This window comes from Mytilus californianus, unplaced genomic scaffold (assembly GCF_021869535.1).
Source record: "Mytilus californianus isolate M0D057914Y unplaced genomic scaffold, xbMytCali1.0.p SCAF_5, whole genome shotgun sequence".
NCBI lineage: Eukaryota > Metazoa > Mollusca > Bivalvia > Mytilida > Mytilidae > Mytilus > Mytilus californianus.
The window spans coordinates 84,083,679-84,107,283 of NW_026262701.1; the positions used below are offsets into that span (position 1 = coordinate 84,083,679).

Consider the following 23,605-nt stretch of genomic DNA (forward strand, 5'->3'; position numbering starts at 1 on the left):
AATTTATAAAAAGAATATTCACAATAATGATGATGGCCGGTAGACCAAATGAGTATAATATGTATAGATAAGACGTTTTCGTTCTTTTGATTTACATCTTAGTCGATAAACAAAAGTCCTGCTAAATGTGCAATACATGTGAAAGGAACAAACATTCAAACAACAAAATGTGCATAACCAGAAATAATGAATAAATCCACCCAGTACAATACAAAGAGTTATATTATTTGTTTTGTTCATACCCAAATTCTAGAAAACCCATCGCAAAAAAAAAGGCAATGACAAGACACATATTGTTCGTTCCTGGTAATATACGTAGCTGCTCAAATAGACAATAAGTAATAAAAGTCAGGAATAAGCATAGTAACGATAATATTGTAAATATCAGAATTAGTAAACGTAACACACACATTTCTGAAAAAGCCATCATCATACTTTTAAACGTATTTAAACAAATCCTTGGGTTCAGATCTGATCTGGTTAAGTAGAAATTGTAATAATCCAAAATGGTACTGTATTGTGGTATGTTCAGTAAGTTTTTGTGTTCATCGAACGTTACCTCTGTAATAATCTCCAATAAGGAGTTGTCGGACGATTTCCTGCATCCGTCTTATTTGTAGATTTTGTCTTGCTTATCATTTTTGTTTATTTAAGTTCTATCTATCTATCATAATTTTTAAGAGATAAGGCAAAAACGCAAAAAAATGGTAAAAATTGTCATCAAAGGGCAATAACTCCAATAACGAGTCGACTGACGATTCGGATCATGCAGACTTATTTGTAGAACTTGTCTTGCTGGTCATTTCTGCAAGTTACAGTTTCTCTTTATCTATTATAGTTTTCACAACTGTGGGCAAAAATAAAAAAAAATTCCTATAAGAAGTCGTCTGACAGTTTTGACGGATATGGCCAATTGGTAGAGCTCAACATTCTGAACATTTTTGTTACGTCGGATTTTCTCTATTTATAACGGTTTTCAAAATAAAAGACAAAAATTGTATTTTACTCCTATGTTCTATTTTTAGCCATGTCGGCTATCTTGGTTGGCAGGCGGGGTCAACGAACACATTTTTGTAAACTAGATACCCTAATGATGACTGTGGCCAAGTTTGGCTAAATTTCTTATAGGGGTAGTGAAAGTCAATTTGAGGAAGCTGTCTGTACTTTATTTGCAAAAGCTCGTCGGAAATTCTCTGTTTGACAGTTTGAATGACTTATAATTAGGTATTTAATGGGAATTATGCACGTTATACTATGCACGTCCTTTGATTATGTTAAATGGCAAGTGTTGCATACAAATTCAAAACGAGAGATAGCATGTAACAATCTGTACAAGAAACCTCAAAATTATATACTTCAACCTCATCAACACAATACAATAATTTAGACAATATATTTTCTTTGTTAGGAATGTACATGAGTAAATATCGCAATATCGTTTGCATGTATTTTAGGCCTTGGTATATATGAATAAAAAGAGATGTCGGCAAAGTGTCAATGAGCCAGCAACTCAACGACGAAACTAACCAAAGGTAATCATCTATGAAGCAAAATACAGTAATCAACAATAGACAATATTTCAAGCTCTTAAAGAAACTGTAAAAAAGAAAAATGATCTGCAAGCATGATCTGCAAACAGACCAGCAAACAAGTAGATAAATTTGTCAGTTGTCAGTTTTTATAGGTTACTGCCTTTAAATGATGATTTTTTTACTTTTTTATGTGTTTTGGACAAAAACTTTAGAAGATAGAGAGAAATTGTGAACAAAACAAATGTTTAGCTATATAAGCTAAGCTAGGCAACAAAAAGGAGATTTTAGTCATGAATACTATTCTAGTCTACAAAGTTGGAGAGTGGAAATCCACATAATAAAATTGAGAATGGAAATGTGGAATGTGTCAAAGAGACAACAACCCGACCATAGAGCAGACAACAGACGAAGGCCACCAATGGGTCTTCAATGCAGCGAGAAACTCCTGCACCCGGAGGCGTCCTTCAGCTGGCCCCTAAACAAATATGTATACTAGTTCAGTGATAATGGACGTCATACTAAACTCCAAATTATACACAAGAAACTAAAAAAAAAATGATACAAGACTAACAAAGGCCAGAGGCTCCTGACTTGGGACAGGCGCAAAAATGCGGCGGGGTTAACCCTAGGTGAGTCTCCAATTTATAAGCAGAGTAGGTTGTATTCTTATATATTCAGTCAATATGAGGCAAGTTAATCCCATTGCGGAAAAATTCCCTTCTAACATCAATGTGTTCCACAAAAATATACATGTCTTTACATATGTGCAGCAAACTATAAATGTTTTTTTGTGTTCTATTATACTCTTAGATGCTAAATTCTAAAAATAATAGTTCAGAGAAACTTAAATTCAGTAATTTTTCTACCTTTTAATAGAATTGTTTATTAAACATGAGCAGTTACCTGTTATACTTCACGCATCCGTTCAGAATATATTCGTTGTTAAACAATAAACACTAAATTCAAGCTTCCCGGATTAATCTTCTTTCAAATGTCACTTTCATCAACATTTTGTAAATTTCTGATAATTTTTGTTCTGAAATGATTGGTGGTAATAATGTGTATACTGCAAAAGATTAATATAATCTAATAAAAATGACATTCCAATCGATTATTGATTGTGACATTATAACATTTTTATACTCATTGCATTTGAAAAAGTAGATGTAAAACACCATGTTGTTACATTTAGATATTTTAATATATAAAGACTGGATGTATGGTAGTTATCCCTGCCTTTGATTTAATGTTATCGCTGCCTTAGAATATGTTTAACTAACTTTGTTATGTAACTATATAAAGAGCAATGAACAGAAAAAAAATCAAATATAAAACCTCTGCCTATGTATTGCTTCCTTAGTTTGACTGTATACTGGGGCTTAAATGGTTGTATGTGTTGGCGCATACATGTTTGTCTCCACTGTGACTTTAGTCGCAGAATGCAAGACATAAAGATTACTATCCGGCTGCATCGGCTTCGACGTAAACTACTTTTATAAAGCTTTAGCTTTCATAAGGTAGAACACCAGGATGTTTCATGCCTTGTATGCACATGCCTTATGTTACAAAGTTTTTGTCATGTAAAATATTATCAGTAATAGGATAACTATATTTTGTATATGGGATCCTTGTAAGGCCTACATATCCGTCAGATAGGGTTCACCTGACCTAGACCTCATTTCATGGATCACTGATCAAGGTTGACATCATTTTCATGGCTCATTGGTCAATGTAATTTTGTCTTTGTTTTGTCTATTTTGTATAAACTGTAAGCAATATATCAACTGTATTTGGTGTATGAAATGATTGTAAGGTGTGCATGTCCGTTTTGCAAGTTTCATTTGACCGTGACCTTTTTCATGAATCATTGGACAATGTTAAAAGAGGGACGAAAGATATTAGAGGGACAGTCAAACTCATAAATCGAAAACAAACTGACAACGCCATGGCCAAAAATAAAAAGACAAACAGACAAATAATAGTACAGATGACACAACATAGAAAACTAAAGACTAAGCAACACCGAACTCCACCAAAAACTGGGGGTGATCTCAGGTGCTCCGGAAGGGTAAGCAGATCCTGCTCCACATGTGGCACCCGTCGTGTTGCTTATGTTATTACAAATCCGGTAAATAGTCTAATTCGGTAACTTTTTAGGTTTGGTCTATTTCTCAGATACCATAAGCAAAGGTTACTGTATTTGGTATTTGGAACTATTGTAAGTTGTACATGTTGTCTGGCAGTATTCGTCTGACCTTGACCTCACTTTTATAGTTCATTGATCAATGTTTAATATTTGTATCAGGTCTGTTTTGCAAATGCTATAATCAATATGCTAACTATATTTGGTTTATGGTTTGACTGTAAGGTTTACATGTCTATCTTGCATTGACCTCATTTATATTTATCCTTGATAATGTAAAGGTTTTTTTTGCAGTTTTTTTAAGACAATTTTACTGTTTTTTTTTTAGAATGAGATGGGATATTTGTATAGACGATTATGTGAATAACGTCGACATGTGATCAAACAGCATTTCTAATTTTAATCTGTAGACTGTTTAATGTAAGGCCCTCGACAGTTCTCTAGGGTATATATTTACTTAAAAATCAAAATAACTTTATATCTTATATTTAACTCATATATGAACTTTTATGATCTTTAAGTTCGTACGCTAATCTACATTATTATATACTTAGTAGTGAATACAGGTAAATTGTATGTGTAACACAATCAATGGTAATCGTGCTGTATCAAACATCCGTGATGATATCGATATCAGTCACGGTTACAAAAGCTTTATCATACCCCTTACCTGTATGACGTCACGTCATCGATATCAGTCACGGTTGTAAAGGTTTTATCAAATCCCTTATCTGTATTACTAAAAAGTGATGAAACATCAGAACTAATATATAATTAATTTGAATGTCGTTTGCCCTTATACTTTATGTATACATAGCCAAAAGTTGCTTCTGTCTTCCACAAGGTCAGAGTAGTTTATAGTACATGCAGAGTTGACCGTAATTATGACGTCTGACAAAATGGGGCATAATATTTTTGTCAAGTGAAATAGAAACAACTATGAATGAAAGGTGATCTTTGGATGCCTTTCATTGTAACAGCAACCCAACAACCCAAATCACATATAAAACATACTCGAGTTAAACGTGCATTCTCGAACAATAGGTATGTGTTCATACAAAACGTCCAACTTTGAAAGGTAGTTAACAGTTCAATCAAGTTGAAGAAATCGTTGAACGTTTCATTGAAATCCATTTTTGCTTAAATATGTGATGACTTATAGCTATTAATGTTACATGATATCAACGCATACCTGGTTTTCAAATGTTAAGGTTTGAGCGTTCCGAATTAAGGTAAATCCAGAGAGGCCTTTCGGACGCCCAAAAATTATAAATTATTCATTTCATTTGGTAGCACTGGTCGATACTATAGATGGCGAACTGTTAGTTCCTGATGGTATCATTATTCACATCAGTAGTCAATGCTTCGGTACTAACATGATTTATAACATATACTATAAAATACCTAGTTCACCAATTTCAATGTACATGATATTATGTACTCTGGACTTACCATCAGCAAGCTTTATCACAAGGAAAATTTTGAGAATTAAAACATATACATAAAATGTTTTGGAGCATTTAAAGCTTAAAAGGCTTTATAATTTGAACAGCTCATCTAGTATAAGTTCAAAATGCCTTATCGAGTGATGATGTAGCCGTACATTTAGGTGGTAACATGGATGGCAATGACGCATTATGACTCATTATTTAAAAGCCACGGCTAGACACGAACAGATAATACCCAAAACTTTACAAATGACAAATGTCAAGTTTAATTTGGAGGAAACATCATCATAGACATGTACACGTATCATATCGTTTCAGTAAGGAAAACACTTCTTTGAAAACCACCAGGAGTTTAATCACTCGCATTCACCGATAATGCAGACCAATTAAATAAGCATAGTTATTTGGATCAAACACAATGATGGAATTAGTAAGATTGCACTGATCTTAAGTGTAATAATTAACTGTATATGGATTACTTTTCATAGGTAAAAAATCAAATTTACAAATTTTAGTTTCAATGCTAACATTTTTTAACAACCGAATTCTGCTGGATTGTAATTATACATATGTAATTAATGGTAATATCAATCACTAGTGTTAAACTGATCGTCGTAACTGCAGTTACCACGATCCCAATATGGCGGAGGTAAAAATAGGTAAAATCGTTTTCTCCTACTAATTTCTCCGTGTAAACGTGTTGTTTTCAAGAATTACTCCGCCGCGAGGTTGATCTGTACGGTATTGTTGTGTGTGTCTTCTTAATATCATATACGGCCTCGTTACAAAAATAATAGCCATCGAAAATTTAAGGAAGATAATCGTAACTTCAAAAGAAGATAATCGTAATTCCAAAAGAAGATAATCGTAACTTGTGGACAAATAACTGGAAATATAATCGTAACTGTAAAATATTTCAATGATAATAGTAACTGATTTCTATCAGTAACCTTTGCTAACGGAATATTTGATAAAAAGATTGCGTCATAATAACAACGAACGCGATAGTGCTGTATCATTTTTTGTTCACCGCCATACCTCAATGGACGTCTAAAATATGGTATGAAATTATTATGCACACAACTTTTGCAATCTTTTCAACACAGATTTGATCACTTTATAAGCATGAATTAAAATTGTTTATAAATATATGTATAGAAATAAATTAGAAACGAATATAATTAGTTATTTAACTTTTAGAAATAAAACTAAAAAGATGTGGTATGATTATCAACGAGACAACCATCCACCAGAGCCTAAATGCGTAGATGTAAGCAACTACAGGTCATTGTATGGTCTTCAACAATGTGCAAAACTCATAGAGAAAGCTACCGACTTCCACTAAATTACAGGTTCCTGACTTGGGACATGCGCATTCAGATTGTAGCAGGGTTAAACATGTTTTTGAGGGCTCTCCTCACCTTACCTGCGATTGTGATGTAAGAGCACAACATAAGAACAAACTATAAAAAATAATTGGATTTATTGTAAAAGGTCAAAAACAATCTGAGAAAAACATGACCTTGTGCAATACCAAAATATAAGCATCGGCTGGATATAGGACCATAGGTGTTAAAACTGTTTAACATAGGGATAAATATTTAGTTATGTTTTAATTTATTTATAACAAAATCAATGTAAGAACTGATTAAAACAATATTCAAAACCATAATTGCAATGTTGAATTTATAACCTTTTAAAATAACTTAAAAAAAAAAAAAAAGGATCGAAATACTTACATGGAGTGTACTTAAAATTGGTAAAGGTTACTCAATTAATTTGAGAATGAGGACTATGAACTGATGATTATTAACACTGCAAAAAAAGGTATTAGACATATATTTACAGGATTTTGATGATTGTTACTATTTGGACAAAAGTACCATACTTGTCAAATGACCTACTTTATTTTTATTATACAAAGTAATCAGTTTGATAAAAAAAAATCGAACTACATAAAACCCAAAGAAAACTATTGATCCAGTTGTTTGTATTCCATGTCATTCCATAGTGATGTAGCTTGTGGATAAGTAGACTATGGACGATTATGCAGTCCGGTGGCAGTTGCGTTTTTATGCTGACCTAAATTGTCTGGGTTTTTGTTTCATTTAGGTCTTTTTTTTTACCCGAGATTGCTTTTTTAAACTGTGCATTTATGATATGAGTTTCGTCTGATGAATCGTATTGTAGTAATGCTACTATTCTTATATTTGTTGTATATTACTCCAATCTGATCGTTTATGCTTTATATAGATCCAAATCGTTTCATGCAGCCAGTACTGATGTCAACTTCACTACTTCGTGTTACTATGTATTCTGTGTAGTTCTAAAACGCCTTTCTCATTTCTCACTGGGTTTTGCTCTTCAGTTCTTTTTACGTAGTAGCATCTCTTTTATCTCCAATGTTCTTATTCTTTTAGTATGCTCTATTTTATCTTTTGATTAGCCTTCTTATATCTGCTGTCATCAAGGGCATCCATTTTTTCACGCTCAGCATTAATAGGCAAAAGCGCAGCTATTGTAGAGAAATTGTTACCGTCAATGTTATTACTACCACTGGGTCGATACCTCTGTTAGTGGACTACCAGTCCCCGGGTATATAACCTGCTTAGTAGCCACTATTTATGTACTGGCATTTAAAAAAAGATATGTTTTTTATTGGCGACATAAAATATGAGAAATCATTTACATAAATTAATTGTGCAATAACATGGTACGGTTAATGCTATGTTTAGAAACTTCAATACTGGAATTCGAATACGGATATTGTTTGATTGAAATTTGCTGTAATGAAATTTTGATAATCATTTCGAATTAAGGAATATATCTCCTTCATGCAAAGCTACAATTCCTTGTTCAAAATTTGGTTTTCCATCATGTCCTTTTTCGGCTTTACCAACTCTTTAGCGTTTGTACTAGTCTTTTTGCATCTACCATCACTGAAGATCTAGAGACATTACTTGTCATCTGGTGCAGTACAAATGCTAGCGTTAGTGTAATTTCTGATGGACTGTTAGTGGCCGATAGTATCACTAGCCACGTCGTTAATACGTCGTTACTGGCATGCAAATACGGATATTGTTTGATTGCAACTTGCTGTTACAAAATTTTGAAAATTATTTAAATTAAGGAATTTATCTTCTTCTTCGAATTCTTCTTTGAGTATACAAAAAGTAATACAACAAAAATACCGAACTCCAAGGAAAATTCAAAACGGAAAGTCCCTTAACTATTGGCAAAATCAAAAGCTCAAACACATCAAACGAATGGAAAACAACTGTCATAGTCCTGACTTGGTACAGATATTTTATACATTAAACATTTACCGTAAATTTGAGCTTGTAAAATATATAGACTAAATCTGAAAAGCAAAAAGTAAATTAGATTAAGATAATGAGACGAGAAATTACCAATTATTCACTAATTCTCGTCTCATTATCAAACTTTTAAACAAAATTTAGATATAGTCGCCGTGCCCATCAACAGTTAAAGTTACGATTATCACTGATAAGTTACTATTGTCAAGTCTAAATTACGACTATCTGATAGTCTAGTTACAATTATCATATCAAACAAATTTCATTGAGTTACGATTATTTTCCTTTATTTTTCGATGGCTATTATTTTGGTAACGAGGTCATATATGATATTAAGAACACACAACACAACAATACCGTACAGATCAACCTCGCGGCTGAGTAATTCTTGAAAACAACACGTTTACATGGAGAAATTAGCAGAAAACGATTTTACCTATTTCTAACTCCGCCATATTGGGATCGTGATAACTGCAGTTACGACGATCAGTTTAACACCAGTGATCATTGTTGACATGAATGAAACTTATAACATTAACGATGCTAATTTAACTGAACCAGATGCGCATTTCGACAATTAATGTCTCTTCAGTGATGCTGGAGGCTAAAATATTTCAAAATTCAAAATTTATTCAAAAATTTAAGAGCTGATCAAACAAAAAAAATTATAGCCAAAGTCGGGCAAATATTTCATTTCAAATCTGAAGTAAAACCTTAAACTTGTCTAAACAAAGGAAGTGCTATACACTAAAACAAACAGGGGATATATATTTTTGAAACTAAAATCCTTCGAATTACTCTAGATAATTAGAAGTAAACAAAATGCTGATGTTTACGGACACTACGCACTGGCTACATTTTCCAACAAAAAACATACTTTTGTTGATAAAATGATAGTCATACAGAAGTTCATGTAAAGTAATTTTTCCAATATTGCATCCTACCTTAATAATAAATAAAACAAAATTAAAGCATAATTTTCATTCAATTAAATTTAAGTTCATCAAATGAAGTGCATTCCATGAAATGTAATATATTAATGTCAGGTCTTTAACAAATTTATATGCTAGTATACATGTTATAAATTAGTTAGAAAAAGGAAAAACATAAAATATGAAAAATGAAATGAGATATTTAATTTGTTTTTGCTCTAAAAATAGAAAAAATCCCTTTTTTTTAAAGGACACCACTGACAACAACCTGGAGATATTAAAATCATAAAAATAATATTGAATTGGAATGTCCTTATTCTGAAATACTCTAATCATTCTAATCATTTACTGTGCTTTAGTTTGTAATTCATTTGATTGTATAGCTCAAATTGTGGGCACCATGATTGGTTAATAAAATAAATTGTATCTTACAACTGAACTCATCTTTTGGGTGGTTATGACCAACTGACACTATAATAGGGGTTTAACAATAATATTTTCCGTTTCAAATTAGTACACCAAAGAATACTACCAGCTCAAATAGTTTAAGCAGTTGAGCAGTTAACTGTGTTCATCATTTAATTTTGTTCTCAATCAACCTGTAATTATAAATCGACAAAGAAGATATCTATTAACTTGAAACAGTCATTTTTGTTGAATAATTTTTTTTTTATAAAATCACTAAATACTAACAAATTAGAAAAATGTTAATCTTCTTAGAATAATTCAGTCAGTACAAGTATGTAATGTCCGTTATCACAATTTCGTTTGTACTCACTAAATTCTTATGAGATTTAGAGTGCATAACACTTTGCCCATGCCAGTTTAACATAAATTTTATTGGATGGCCTAGTTTTGGAGACCCATTTAAGTTATTTTATTCAATGTAAATTACAAAATATTTGCATATTGGTTTGTTTTCAAACATTAAGACTTACCCGAATCCATTGCATTTTTTTAATTAGCAGTTCACACATTCATATAGCCATACCTTTATTCCTGCATTCTATGAGTATTCATTTTTATTTCTTGTTTTGAAGTTATCATTGTATATGCACAACTAAAACACATGATCTATCATTTATTGCATACTGTTACTGGTTAGCAAGTATCCCGTTTCCCTCACAAACTCAATTTCACTTTCAGAAACTATCTGTTTGAAGCATCATGTCAGATCTGATAACTGATTTTTTAAACAGGTATGAGGCATTGATGCCTTTAATTTGTGAAGTTCTTTACCTGTTTTCTTAGTTATTGAAATTTTTGAATAATATCAAACTAATGAAATTCGTGTAATTGGGAGCTTCATTCTGACAATAACACACAGGATATTTTCCAGTTCTACATAACCTTCACAGATTTTCTATTAGTAGATTTTACTTGCGGTGTGAATCTTGATACGTTTCTTTAAGGGAGCTACCATTTGATTTTTATGGGGGGGCTAGGATGAAAAAAAATTTCCTGCCTTTTTATTTTCCCCTCTATTTGGTCCTGCCTTTTTATTTTTCACTCTTTTTGGTCCTGCCTTTTTTTTTTAGTTTATCCTGATTTTTTTTATTACATCAATTGTCATCCTGCCTTTTTTTTTTGCAAATAATCTCATCCTGCCTTTTTTTTACTCAAAACTCCTGTCCTGCCTATTTTTTTCAAATTTCATCCTAGCCCCCCCCCCCCCCCCCCCCCCCCCCCCATAAAAATCAAATGGTAGCTCCCTAACTGGTATGTAGCCTTTCCAACTCTGTCATCTGCATATCTGCTGACATTTTGTTCAGTGTCTGATGAAACTAAATATTAAGACAATATCAAGTTATGAGTATTTGAACTTTCTAGCCTTTAAATTCATAGCCTTTTCCTATATAGCAAACATGTACTTTAATTTCTATACATTTGATAGATGTTTTTTTTCAAGAATAAAACATTTTCTCAAAAACTTCTAGCATGATGAATGGAGATCTGGCCAAGAAAAACAAATGAACATTGGTATCGTTCGCATCAGTAAGTAGAGCTGATGGCTGAATTGTCATTTATCGTGTTTTCTGGTACATAGATGGCACATATTGCTCTGGCCATGAAATGTCCCACTACTAGTGCCATGAACAGTCCAGGAAAACGCCTGCATGACATGAAACATGAAGCAATTATATTGTTAGATACAAATATACATTTCCCTATTGAACAGATCCTAAATTTTTAACAGAAATAAAACAACACATTAAAAGCTACTTACAATCAACAATATGTTTGGTACTGTTCCATTGAGAAACAATCCGCATCGCCTTTTCTTCATGTGCGCTAACAAGATTAATGTAATTACACGCATGAGGGAACATAATTGATTTAAATATGATTCCTAAGTCTTAACCGTAAAATTTTCCGTTTTTGTTTTCTTTAAAAACAAATTGTATGTTTAGATGTATAGATTTCTAGTAGACATCTAGTAAATAAGTTATAGGTAGGGATATGTTTGAAAGCTTAAACATACGTTTACATGTATGACATGCATAAATTGATCATCACTTATTACTTTTTAAATCTGCTGATTTAGTTATTGAGATACAGGCACATTTAAGAACCTTTTAATCATTGTTCCACTATAGATTTTTTTAGATTACAGAACAATTAACAATTGCAATTAGAGAATAAAACAAGAAAGTGTCCATAGTACACGGATGCCCTACTCGCACTATCATTTTCTATGTTCAGTGGACCGTGAAATTTAGGCCAAAACTCTAATTTGGCATTAAAATTAGAAAGATCATATCATAAGGAACCTGTGTACTAAGTTTCAAGTTGATTGGACTTCAACTTCATCAAAACTACCTTGACCAAAAACCTGAACTTGAAGCGGGACAGACGGATGGACGGACGGACGAACGAACGGACGCAGAGACCGAAAAACATAATGCCCCTCTACTATCGTAGGTGGGGCATAAAAAATAAATATTATTGCAAAGACACTTCATGGTCACAAGTTAAGCCACCAAATCGTGATTGATTAATTTCTGTAAACTTAATGTCCAGTGGCAAATATTTGTCTTCGGGAAGCAATAAATAAATCTGGTAAGAATCTCCTTTCAACTTTATACCTGCTGGCGAGAAGTTCCTTCGATTACTTTTTAAATGAAATCAAATACTTTTAATACATGTAATACTTTCGAACGTTTTACTATGAACAATTTTCTATTTTCGCCTTCGTGGTTAATAATGACGGAGAAATGTTTTAAACCAAAAGGATGAGGTTCAATTAGTGTACTTATTGCTAATTGATAAATAGCAGATCTTTGATTGTTTCTGTTAAATTTATTCAAAATTTTCATTTAAAAATGCAGTTCAATTTAGAGCCTGACGTAGATATAAAAATAAGATATGGTATGATTGCCTATGAGACGACTCTCCACAAGAGACCAACTGACATAGAAATTAACAACTATAGGTCGACAATGAGTAAAAACCGCATAATCAGCTATAAAAGGCCCCGATTTCATGTCTTTTATAAACACCTGTCAATGTAATCAGTATATAGCAGCCTAAATAATACAAACAAAGGATATACATGTATCACCAATGTCTTTATTTTGTGAAACTTTTGACGCTTGGCTGCTGCCTTTACCCCCATCCAATCTCCTTTTACTTATTTACTTTGCTAACTGTGAATTACTGGTACATGTAGATAAAATTCGATCGGGATGCACTTTCAATAGTAATCAATTGCACTTTCAATAGTAATCAATTGCACTTTCAATAGTAATCAATTAAAGGATAGTTATAATATTTACAGCTTCTGATTCATTTTTATGTTTATCTTATCCAATGTTAATATTGTCCGTTTGGTTTTCAACAAGAACTCTTTTACAGTCCTCCCAGAGTCAAAAGATCTTCTTTAAACTTGATGTTCGTTGTGATAGCAATTCAACAGCAAACTTAATTCCGTCTTCACTTCACATCAAAATAATCTCTCTGTGAGCTCATAATATCAGAATTTGTTCATCAAATATGTGCACAAGCAGCTAATAAGATGTCAGACAACCGTGAATTTCTCTGGAATATTTTTTTCACATTTTTGCCAAATTGACATTAATGCAAAGTGTGATGTATCCTTATGGCACATTACACCTTAATTAAGGGCCTTCTAACATAAGCAAGATTAGTTGCAAGTAATCGAGCTATCTTATGGAACACAACCCGCTGCAACAGCTTCTTATCATAATAAATTTTCTTTTCATTATCTTGTGAAGAATGCCATCACTCTTGATAACATTTTTTTGTAAAAGTAATAAAATCGTACTTATTCGGAAGTTATATATTTGCAAATGATTTTCTCTCAATCAAAACTTTTATATGTGCAAAATTGAATATTTAAATTGTTTTACATCATTTTTTATTTATTCATAATTAGTACAGTAAAAAATTTGGGAAAGGCTCAAAGTAAGATTGTTTTTGTTGAATTTAAGGTCATTTTTACTCATTTTCCACCCGTAGATTTTGTTCATTTTTCAAAACTAATAACAATATTTGCAATGAAATTCATATCATGCATTTTTTCCTCAACTTTTTTAAAACAAGTGACTTGAACTTGCTTCGAAAATAACATATACAAAATTATACAAAATTAGGCCTGATATGAAAAACCCTGTTAGATTGCCATAAAACCAAAATATTTTATAAATTTAAAACTTATGACCTATAATAGATATTTTTATGATATAGATTACCTTAGTTGTTTGGCAAAACCTTTCGGTATTTTTGTTCCTAAATGCTCTTTAACTTCAAGCTTTGTTTAGCCTTTTTATCTTTTTCATTCGAGAGTCACTGCAAAATCTTTTCAAGGAGAAAATAGCGTCTGGCGTACAAAATTGTGAGCCTAATATTTTTACCATGTGAATGAAAGGAAAACAGCACATTTTGTCTCTTCCCCTTTTCGAAAGCATCAGTAGCTATACCCAAAACATTTTATATCAATCATATAAAAAGTAAATATTCCAAAAATACCAAACTCCAAGGAAAATTCAAAACGGAAGGCCTTATATCAAATGGCAATATCAAAAGCTCAAACTGATTAAACGAATGGAAAACAACTGTCATATTCCTGACTTGGTACACGCATTTCCGTATGTAGAAATGGTGGATTAAACCTGGTTTTATAGCTAGCTAAACCTCTCACTGTGTATGACAGTCGCATAGAATTCCATTATATTGACAACAATGTGTGAACAAAACAAACAGACATTATAGGTAAAAATGTCACAAATTGGGATACAGCAGTCAACATTGTTTTATAATCTTAATCTTAATCTGATTCACTATAAAAACAAATAACTATTTCAACAAAGAAAAACAAAATGGCATATACATACACTATACAGACAAAGTACATAAGCAAAAATGAAAGACAAGAATATATTGATTAAATGTATAACTTTTTCTCTGATTTTGTTATACATGTTAATGCATGTATCTGTTTTTTTTTTTTATTTGTTAGTTTGTTTCAGGGATTACATTTTTGACAAGTATAGCTTCAGACAGTTTAGGCGAGTATCTGCACCCTTCATTCTGATTTGTAATTCCTAAATCAGAAATATTATAATTCTCAAATATTGATACATAGATAGATTTCCCCTAATATAAATTATGCAATACACAATATACCATGAATAAAAGGATCGATAATATCCCGGCCTAAAACACATATAATGGTACGTTATTTAATCAATTAGGACACATTACTTTGCTTAAATGGAAATGTTTTTATGTAAAAAACATAGAACAACATAAGTCAAGGTGTGCATCTAACAAAATAACTGTCTTCATTATTGCATATACTTTAATAAATGGATAATGAAGAGATGTGGAAAATACCTTAATTAGACAGCAACCCATTGACAAAAATAACCAAATGACATCTACAGGGTAACATTAGTCTTCAACAATAGCCATGTATCTATACAATATGTCAAACTCTAAATCGACCCGACTTTAAGTTGTGAATAAGTTTAAAAAAAAGAACCAAAGATCTGTCATCAATACAGATCCCTCCAAATAATTATAAAATTGAGAATGGAAATGGGGAATGTGTCAAAGAGACAACAACCCGACCAAAGAGCAGAAAATCGCCCAAGGCCACAAATGGGTCTTCTACACAGTGAGAAAATCCCGCACCCGATGGCGGACTACAGCTGGCCCCTGTACCAAAACGTGTACTAGTTCCGTGAAAATGGACGTCACAATAAACTCCGAAACATATAAATGAACTAAAATTTAAAAAAAAAAGGCCAGAGGCTCCTGACTTTGGACAGGCGCAAAAATGCGGAAGGGGTTAAACATTAAGTTATGCAATACGAAAAATACTGACGATGTTTCTGACTTGGGAAAGGCAAATGAAACATGTTTTCTTTTTCACGTTTTTTTATTTGCCTGCATATTGTTTTACATAGACAATTTTCCATTGGATGAGATAGTCATTCCCTTTCTAAAAAAAAGCCATATCATGAAATATTTGGGATTTTCCTGTGGTTTGATTGTGTTGTTGGGATGCCGCTTTTAAATCTGTCTTGTCTGATAGCCGGGCTAATGTGGAAAATGCTTTCCATTGAAAAAGACTATATTTCGGGACCTTTTAAAGCAGACTATGCGGTATGGGTTTTGCTAATTGTTAAACGCAGTATGGTGACCTATAGTTGTTCACTTCTATTTCATTTAGTCTCTCGTGGAAAATGGTTACATTGGCAATCATACCACATTTCCGTATTTTTATATACACAAGGTCATGTTTTCTTATCAATTATATTACTATATTGATTTATAGCTTTTTTGTTGTTTTTTTTTACTGGTTATTTTGCGTATTTAAAGGGATTACATTCATGACAAGCATATGTTTAGACGGTTTAGGCGAGTGTCTGCACCCTTCTTCCTGATTGTTAATTCCTCAAACAGAATTTTTTTCTTCCGAAATATGGGTGCATGAATAAAAATTTTATTTCCCAGTACATAAATAATGCAATGCACAATATACCATGAATGATAAGACCTATTATACCCCAGCCTAAAACACATAAATAAGGTACATTATTTACGTACTCAACAAGGAAAAATAACTTTCCTGAAATGAAAATAGCAAGATAAAACAACATTAGTCAACGTGTGCATCGATTAAAATCACTGTACATTATAACATTACCTTGAAATACATGAATAAATGAATAATGAAGAGATTTAGGGAAAACTAAAATGAAATAGCATCTCAACTACAAAAATAACCAAATAACACCTAGAGGACATCACAAGTCTTCAACAACTGACCATTTTCTATACAATATGCCAACTCTAGATTGCACCAAGTCTATTAAAGTTTGGAAATATTTTAACAAAAACAATCAAAGATGTGCCATAAACAATCAATTCTCGAAATAACGAAAAATATAAAGATATGACATACGACAGCTATATTGACGATGTTTCTGATTTGGGACAATGTTTTCTTTTTTAATTCCATGCATATTGTATTACCTCGACAATTTCCATTGGAAGAAATAGATATTCCCTTCATGAGAAAAGACATAGAAAAAAGTCCCCGATGTGAATTTGAGATGAAGAACAGTAATTAAAGCACTGTTCTTTTGCTTTTTGTGTGTTTTTTTGCTGTCCATGGACTGATTTTGTGTCATAGATGGATACCCCATATCCTTTGTTTTCTAATATAGACATGAAATCGTGTACATATAACATTTGGGATTTTCCTGTGGTTTGATTGTGTTGTTGAATACTATTCCATTCAGGTACCCCCTTCATGTCACCATGTATTAATGTTAAACATAAAGCTATTTAGTTAATGGATCTGTCGGTTTTTATTTACACTCATGTATAATAATTGCCTCATTTAACTTTTCAATAGCAAACTTAAAATCACTTTGCTATTATTGTAAGTGTTATATAAAACAATCATGAATTATTGAATATTATATGCGAATGCTTTCTATATATGAATTATAACTAGATAGAATAATTAAATAAGTAAAAAGTAGGAAAAGTTTTGGCTCATGCATGTCAACTTGAAAATGAAATGGAACGATTAAAAATTGGAATATGATCTTTCTATCTAATATAATTTTTTAATAGATGACATTCTGGTTAATGTAATCAGCTGAGAATTTAGTCAAACTCAGACTTTAAACAGCTCAGCGATATGGTTTTTGATCATCATTTAATGCAATACGATGACCTATAGTTGCTTAGATCTGGATCAGTTGGTCTCTGGTGGATAGTAGTTTGCAACTCAATCTTATTTTTGATACGAAAAAGTGTGGACACAGACTTATGTTATCTGATTTGCAGCAACGTCCAGTCAGAATGGGGATGTTAAATCCCCGGTCTCATTAAAGGGAAGTGCAACACTCTCTGCACATTATTAACCCTAACAACAACTCTTTGAAGGTTTTTTTTAGGCTATTGGTACTTTACGGAACGGAACGGAATTTCATTTAAGGTATCCATAGGGGGCATCTATCAAAATTGCGAAAAATCTTAAAAAAAAAACAAACTTTAAATTTTGCTGTTTACGGTTTTCAATATACAGATAACACAATTGTATACTAAATCTCATCTTCATATGTAAAATGTGTAATAATTTATAACATCGGAAAATATCCTGTAAATGTACATTCATGTCTTGATAAATTATCATGAATTTGACGCATTGGCAGGTCAGAGAAAACAAGTTTTACTCCTTTCATTCATTACTAGTATGATATCTAAGAAAACAAGACCTCCCGTAGTCCTTTCCGGCAATGATTAGAAACATTGAATCTGAATTTTACTTTTTAAATTTGTTATTCCGTTCCGTTCCGTTCCGTTCCGCAAAGTCCAAATTGCTCTGAGGAGTTGGTATTTAACGGAATCAACGGAAACAGACATCTATGTAAAAGACGCTATGATTCATTTTTTTTTTTGGGTCTTATACCTCATTCAATAACTGGATCAATCATTTATATGAAATAGACAAGTCAAACAAAAAGTATTATTCCTTTCATTCGTAATTATATCAAAGAAGACAAGACATCCCTTCGTCCTTTCCGACGATGATTAGAAACATTGATTCTGATTTTAACTTTCTAAACTTGTTATTCCGTTTCGTTCCGTTCTGCAAAGTACCAATTGCTCTGAGGAATTGGTATTTAACGGAATTAACGGAAACAGAAATCTATGTAAAAGACGGTATGATTCATTTTTTTTGTCTTACACCTCTTTTTTTAAATGAGGGGTAAGTGTTTAAGATATGCATTTAATAACCGGATCAATAATTTATATGAAATAGGCAACTCAGACAAAAAGTGTTACTCCTTTCATTCGTAATTATATCTAAGAAGACAAGACATCCCGTCGTGCTTTCCTACGATGATTAATATTGATTCTGATTCTGGGTAAACACACAGTTAACAGTGAACTGACAAAGTGATATAAGACCAAAAAAAAAAATGAATCATACCGTCTTTTACAAAGATGTCTGTTTCCGTTGATTCCGTTAAATACCAATTCCTTAGAGCAATTGGTACTTTGCGGAACGGAACGGAACGGAATAACAAATTTCAAAAGTTAAAATCAGAATCAATGTTTCTAATCATCGCCGGAAAGGACAACGGGAGGTCTGTCTTCTTAGATATTATAATGAATGAAAGGAGTATGACTTTTTTCTCTGACCTGCCATGATAATTTTTCAGGACATGCATATATATCTACAGGATATTTCCCGATGTTATGCATTATTACACATTTTACATATGAAGATGAGATTTAGTATACAATTGTGTTATTTGTATATTGAAAACTGTAAACAGCATAATTTAAAGTTTGTATTGCTTTAAAGATTTTTCGAAATTTTGATAGATGCCCCCTATGGATACCTTAAATGAAATTCCGTTCCGCTCCGTTCCGTTCCGTAAAGTACCAATAGCCATGAAGCAATACATACAATAACAATTACTGGAGACGATAAGTTTACCCAAGTTTTTTTTCAAATCTTGCAGAAAAAGGTTAACCCATCTAATTAGTTTTGTTAAATAGATTTTTTTTTTAAAAGTTTTTTCAATATAAAAGAAATAATTTGACCCCCTTAAATTTTGACCAGCCCTCTCCCAGGTTTAAAATGATAAGTCCCTGTTACCAAGAAATTGTTTACAACCAAAATGGATTCAAAAGTCACTTTGCACATACATTTCTTTCTGAATGGTAATTTAGATATCTTCACTTTTCCCTTTCCCGTTGTCTTGAATATGTATCAGCATTCCGTGTGTATTTTAGTCTAGATGCCATCTAATTAACCACACCGAGATGACCTCCGAAGACTGCCGACGGTCATATAACCCGACATAAACATAAATATAAATATAAATAGATAGCGAGCACGTGCAATTGGATTTTTCTAGGTCTGTTTGATTTCATATTATAGTTTAAAACAATATGTCTAACATCGTGTATACCTGTTAGAATGATTTTTTGTGGATCTAATCAGTCAACCAAATGGTTCACCATTGCTTCACTTTCAATGTTGACATTCTTTTCCTTTTCTCTTTCTGAACACGCCTAATACATGCTTAACCCATCTCTAGATAAGGGGTTAAATTGAAGGTCACATGAATACGTATTCAATGAGGTTAAATTATTGACTTGCAAGTCAATAATACATTAGCTTGTTTGGGCCAAACTGACTGCTTATAACGAAATATTGTTTAAAAATTCCGCTTTTACTTATACTTGAAACAAAAAGAATCGTATTTTATATTTTTGTCTAAATCGTAGCTAATGCCCCTTCAATTCATTTTGCAAATAAAATTGGAATTGAAAATCAATAATAGATTATAAATAAGGTCAATGAATGGATGTTTAAAAAAGGTCTCATATTGTGTTAAGAAAGGTCATTTTTCTCATTTTAGCCATGGTATCTCCCCTTTATAACAAGTGAGTAGAATGACGTAATTGTCCTGTTTATGAACATTCAAAGATATTTTAAAGGCATGATTTAGACACGAAATTGTGTGTAATGTTAACTTATTGCGATGATTAAGTTTAATTATCTGAACATCATGATTTATAGATAATAGTATTAAGTACTAAATTTTTCGACCAGTTTAATTATCTGAACATCATAATTTATGGATAATAATATTAAGAACTAAATTTTTCGACCAATTGTTTGAATGACCTTTACTTAACACATTCTCTTGAAAATATTTCAAAACATAAACATTTCATTCAATCATCCCATGAAACCGATTTTGTCTTACGTATATATACATTTATAAAATAGATGCAGCATGTGAATTAGTGATATATTTTTTTTATATTTTATTAATCAATTTTAATTCTTCTTATCTTAATATGCTTTTTTTTCGAAAGTATTGAATAAAGCCCTTTTTATACGCATACGAATGCAAAATTCGAAGGGAATGCATTTATAGAATATGTTTCCTACATTTGCAGACACTTTGCGAAAAAAGTTGAAATCTGTGTTAAGGTATATTATTAGGATAATAAAATTGTCATTGTTAGAAATATAAAATGAAATTTTATCATCCTAATAATATACCTATCAGAGTGGACATAATCACCATCAATTACAGCCAAACGGTAAAATAAGTACAGAAAATTGTAACATTAAACTATTATAATTAAGTTATTAAAGTAAATTGGAGAACGGACATATTCATGCAGGTATATAAAGTGTAATCGCACTGAATATTGTACGCTAACGCCGGACTAATACAAGTAAGTACAATTGTTATATCTGTATCGTGAAAAATCAAATGTTGTCTTTTTTATGGCACTTGAGTTCCTCTTCAATTTGTTATGAGTGTTTTGTTGCTTAATATTTAGTATTTTTTGTTATGACTGTTTTTGGACTACTTTTAATATACTTTTTGTCTGTTGTCTTTTAATAATTTTTTCTGTCCTTTTTCTGTTTATATCTTTTAATACTTTGCCCTATCTTGACGCATACTTTTAAACAATAGGAATCTGGTAACCCTTCCGGAACTCCTGAGATCACCCATTCCGCCCCCCCCCCCCCCCCCCCGTTTTTTTATGGGGTTCGTGTTGCTCAGTTTTAAGTTTAGTATGTTGTGTTTTGTAAACTGTTGCTTGTCTTGGTCGTTTTTCGTTTTATGCCATGGCATTGTCAGTGCGTTTTCGACATGAGATTGACTATCTATCTATTTGGTATTTTCCGCATCTCTTTTAATTCTAATGCAGCCTGAGGTTTTATTTTTTTTATAAACAATCATTTTGTTTTATAATTTCAGATAAAATGAAACTGTTTATACTGACATTAGGACTTGTAACTATTTGTTTGTTTGAGTGTAGACACATTTCAAATCAAAACAGGTAAAATGATTAAAAGTTTGATATTTTATATAAATAACATATACCTTGGAGGATAATAGAGCATTTTGTTACCCTTTAATGATAACAATCTGCTCTATATATTGTCATATCAGCTATTCGGTTAAAAATATTGACAAATCCATTACCTCATATAACTATGGATATTTATTGAAAATTCACGCCTCTTCTCTTTGTATGGCTTTAACGAAAATGCCCATACGTGAGGGTCTGAATGGGAGTCCTTCATTTCTGTATTCTTTATTTTTTATGCAATTTTTCTCTTTTCTTTATAATTTGTGCCCATTATTCTCTATTCATTATATTTCAGTATCTCATTATTCTCTATTATTTATTTTTTTGGTCCATTTTTCTCTATTCTTTATATTTTTGCCCATTATTCTGTATTCTGTAAACCCCCATGATGGCATCCACACCCTCATACGTATTGTGTAAGGTAATACTTAAATACAAGATTTATATTACGATATTCGATCGTTTCTGATTTTCTTTTTATGTGATATGGTGTACATTGTGTTTTAAGATGAACAACATACGATTGTTGAATTATTACACCAACTCAATATCTTTCCTTTATCCGATTCAAAAATAAGGAAATATAATACGATTGCCGTTGCAGTATCTGTCCATCATTTATAACATGATCAGTAATTCGACTTCTACAGGTCTGTTTAAGTTTTCAATAATAACCAAACATTCAAAGAGTAAGAAAGCAATCGACTATAACATGATTTTGATATTAAAAAAATGAAAGAAAAAAAAATATATATAATACGAAGGCGACATTGGCCTAGTCTCCTGGCTTTGAACAGGCACATAATTTATTATGTTGTATTGTAAACCTTCAACTATTCCTGTGGTGATACAATGATGTAAATAAATGCGTTGAAGAAAGGGAGAGTACATGATCTTCTTCGGGTGATCGTACGGTCTCAAACATTAAGTGATAACCCAATACAGGGACTAAAAAGTTTGGGCTAAGAAAAATACATAAAGCATTGCGAGTATTAAAAATAAAATAGCTGCAGAAAAGCATGCTTGTGAACGCTCATTGATACAAATAACCTGAGACAATGCGATGAAAGCAATAACAGTTTTGCTTATGTCATGCAGGCCAGTTTTAAGTACTGAAAGAAGTGTACTTTAATTTTGTTAAAATAAAGGTAAATTATCCAGATTAAATATATTTCTAAGATTAGGAATTACATTGTACTATTTTGATCACTATAAGTTACAACTGATAAAACTGTAATTGATCTAATTAACACTTTGTTTATAACATCATTGAAGGAATGAGAAGAGCCTAGATTTTGATGACTGGGAAGATCATTTTGAAGGTTTAGGCGATGACATTGAAGACGGCTTTAAAAGTTCTGTAGATAAAATTGACTCATGACTTTCAAAAGCTGGGGATGCTATAGAGGACGCTTTTGACAACTTGTTTGGATAATAAGTGAACATCTGGAATATGGTGGAATATTGGTTTCAAAGAACAGAAAGATATTTTCAAATAAATTTTTAAATTATCAGGATGTTTATTCATTTTTCTTTGTTCTACTGGTGTATATACTCATGATTTTATCATAAGTATTGTTTTCTCATTTTAATTAAACCTTTAACGCTAATATATCAGAAAGTTTGATTCGTTGTCTGGCAAAGGAATTTCTTTAAAGGATTTTGTTATTGTTTGTTTTTTATACCACTCTGCTTATTGTCACTGTTTGCAATTAGAGGCAAATGTACTAGTTTCGTCAAGCAAAGTTGAATTTGGCAAATTTTTTTTATCATATTTTAACCAAACTGATATTTCAATGCAGCGTGTTGCAGAGATCTCATTATCACATCT

General features: G+C 31.8%; 1 long non-coding RNA gene across 2 annotated transcripts; it reads left to right on the forward strand.

The window, feature by feature from the left end:
- The first annotated feature begins 1,454 nt into the window (after window positions 1-1,454).
- LOC127703230 (uncharacterized) lies at window positions 1,455-23,285 on the forward strand. 2 transcript variants are annotated; one of them, XR_007982831.1, is made up of 3 exons: window positions 1,455-1,532; window positions 21,660-21,741; window positions 23,050-23,285. It is a non-coding gene; the product is annotated as an uncharacterized LOC127703230 (long non-coding RNA). The 2 variants fall into 2 exon arrangements; XR_007982830.1 differs by lacking the exon at window positions 1,455-1,532 and adding an exon at window positions 21,095-21,126.
- The last annotated feature ends 320 nt before the right edge of the window (window positions 23,286-23,605 follow it).